Source organism: Lagopus leucura, unplaced genomic scaffold, assembly GCF_019238085.1.
Source record: "Lagopus leucura isolate 7727_CA_CO unplaced genomic scaffold, USGS_WTPT01 229-7_obj-0_obj, whole genome shotgun sequence".
Taxonomy (NCBI): Eukaryota; Metazoa; Chordata; class Aves; order Galliformes; family Phasianidae; genus Lagopus; species Lagopus leucura.
In genome coordinates this window covers 40,711-43,503 of record NW_024967326.1, presented here as the reverse complement: position 1 = coordinate 43,503, position 2,793 = coordinate 40,711, and the positions used below count along the sequence as shown (strand labels likewise).

The 2,793-nt window shown below is 67.7% G+C and overlaps 1 long non-coding RNA gene across 1 annotated transcript in view; it reads left to right on the top strand.

The window, feature by feature from the left end:
- Positions 1-2,793, top strand: part of LOC122193071 — a 5,419-nt gene extending 2,626 nt beyond the window's left edge. Inside the window, exons 2-3 of the long non-coding RNA XR_006182787.1 lie at positions 2,348-2,441; positions 2,707-2,793. This is a non-coding gene — a long non-coding RNA (uncharacterized LOC122193071). The remainder of the gene's footprint in view (positions 1-2,347; positions 2,442-2,706) is intronic.

The window sequence follows — 2,793 nt, the reverse complement described above, 5'->3', positions numbered from 1 at the left end:
GGGGGGGGGGGGGGGGGGGGGGGGGGGGGGGGGGGGGGGACGCCTCAGGCCCCTCGTGGTAAAGCGATGCATGCGGCAGAGGAGGATTTTGGTGTGGGATCGGCGCGCCAAAGGCTGGAGGAGGAGAAAGGAGTGGGGATGTGCGTCCTGCTGGGAACTTCTGCCACTGGCTCCAGGCCGGGGACCACCGTGGGATGAGCTCTGCATCGCTCACCCACCCGCCCGGGATCGTGACCCCCCACCGTCCCCTTTCAGAGCCCCTGAACCCGAAGCGATGAGCTTTGAGGGCGCAGCAGCGGGGTCGGTGTGGGGCTGTGAGCGGTGCCTTTGCCGGGCATGGAGGAGGAATCGATGCAGGAGGAGCCGCTTCCAGGGGGGATGGGCGGCGGGGGGGGGGGGGGGGGGGAGGCTCTGCGGGGACTTGGACACAACCCCTGGTGCTGGGATCCCACCGGCACAGTGGAGCGTCGCCCCCACGGCCGCCCCCCCGGCCCCGCAGCTCTGTGTCCGCAGCGCCGCTCTGTGTGTGTGGAAGAGGGGGGGCAGATGGCCGCGTTCGGCCGCGCAGGCTGAAACCAATCGGGCGCACAGCTGACCCCGGGTCGCAGCACCAGGGCTGCGGGATCCGCGCTGTGCCGAGTGCGGGGCTCTGCCTGTCCAGGGCTGGGGGTGGCCTTGGGCGGGGGGGTGGGGGGGAGGGGTCCCAGCCTCTGCAATGGGGCGGGGGGGGGGCCCCAAACGACAACATGCGGCGGGGTCCCCGGCTCTGAGCCCCACCTCGTTCCTTCACCCCGCGGCAGTTTGGGGTGGGTGGCACAGCATCACCCCTTCAGCGCACACACTCGTGGATGTGCACGAGCACTCGTGCAAACGCAGACACGTGCGGGTGTTTGCACGCCAACCGCCCGCCCGGCGGGCCCCCCCCCAAAAAAAAAGTCCCCCGGCACACACGTGCACACGCACCACACACACACACGGCCGAGGGTGGGCTCACACACGCAGGCAGCAGCGCACGCAGGGTCCCTCCCCCGGACCCCCCACGCCGGGCGCTGTGATGGATTGTGCCACACACAGCTCCGCCGGGATGGGAGCGCTGCGCTAATCCAGCCCTGACATCGCATTCCTCCGCCGTGGGGCTCCGGGGTTGTTAACCCTGCCAGGGCTGCGCCAGGGCTGGGGGTGCTGGGGATGCTGCCGAGCCCCCTCCCCAAATCGTCCCTCCTGCAGGTTCGGCTGCGGTGGGTGCAGCTCTGCCCTTCTCCTACGGGCCTCTGCGCCCGTTCCTCTGCCTCCCATCCCTTTCCCATCCCTCAGCGCTGTGGGCCGCAGTGCCCCTTTGCCCCCTTTTTCTCTCCCCCCCCGTTTCTCCTGTCCTCCACAAACTGGAGCCAGATGACGGCGATCAGAGGCGTTTGCGGGAAAAAAAAAAGGGGAAAAACCCAAGGGGGGAGGGGGGGGGGGGGGGGACACCGGTCCCAATCCCCTTCTGCGCGGCGCTGCTGCGCCCGGAGCCAGCCCTGCTCCGGCTGCTGGCTGCGATCCGTGTTTTCTTGGCAGAGAGGAGGAGGAATGTGTTTCAGTTTGAGTTTCTTGGCAAGAGGCGGCCGGGGAAGATTCCCTCCATCCCGCCTGCGCCCTGCTCTCAGATTTATGCCCATGGGCTGCGACTTGGGTGGGCCGCGGCGGCGGCGGCGGCGGCGGCGCTGGGGAGGGGAGCGCGATGGTGGGGGGGGGGGAGGGAGGGAATGACGGCATGGATCCCATCGGCTCCCTGCGCCCCCCGGCCCCGCTCCGGATTCCTCAGTCTGGAGGCTGCTGGGGTGCGGGACGCCCCCCCAAACCCCACGGGGAGCATCGTGCAGCCGGGGCCCCCATCGCCCCCCGTTGGTTGGTGCTCCAAAGCCTTCATCGCCGGCGGCGTTCTGTGATCCCCTGCTGTACCCATGGGGTGGGGGGAGCAGTGGGGACCCACTGCGCTGCTCCGGCCCTCCATGCAGCGCGTGGCAGACGATGCTGGCGCTTATGGGGCAGCACTTATGGGGCGGCAGGGATGTGATTTGTCACGCGCCCCCCGTGTGCCCTTGTGCTCATGCAAAGCGTGCGCACGCGTGCGGATCCCATGTGCTGTGTGCTGTTGCACGCGTGCTCTGCAGGTCAGGGGGTGCTGGGGGCCGCGCACGTGTCGCACATGATGTGACACGCACACACGTGTCACACTCGGTGTGAACACCACGTCCCCCCGGTTCCCCTTGGGGGGTGGCCTGAGGGGGTCTCATGAGCCCCCCTGAGCTGCAGCAGGGGAAGCAAAGCACGCCGGGCGCCTCACCCTGTGTCCCCCCCACCCCAGGTGCACGGATCCAGCGCCGCTGCACCCTGACGAGACCTGAGTGCTCTGCATGCAGACAGAAGCCCAGCAACCACGGTGACACACGTGTGAACATGTATGTTTGTGTGCCAATGTGTTTGCGCTCACATGTGAGCATGCTGGCGTGCACGCAGAGATCTGTGCACCCATGTGAGCACGCAGTTTGTGTCTGCACACAGGTGTGCACATGCTCACGCGTGCAGGCGACTACACGTATGTGTGTGTATGTGCAAGCATGTTCGTGCCCCTGCACATGTCTGCACAGCCGTGTACTGCAGGAAGCTGTGCCTGACTCCACAGAACGACGTTTTTTTGAGGAACTCCCACCCTCTCTTTGCCAGATGCTGCACCTGGGGTAGGGGCAACATGAGGGGCGTCCCTTGGAGCTGCTCCCCCCATCCGTGCTGCACGGCGCGGGCGCAGCACAC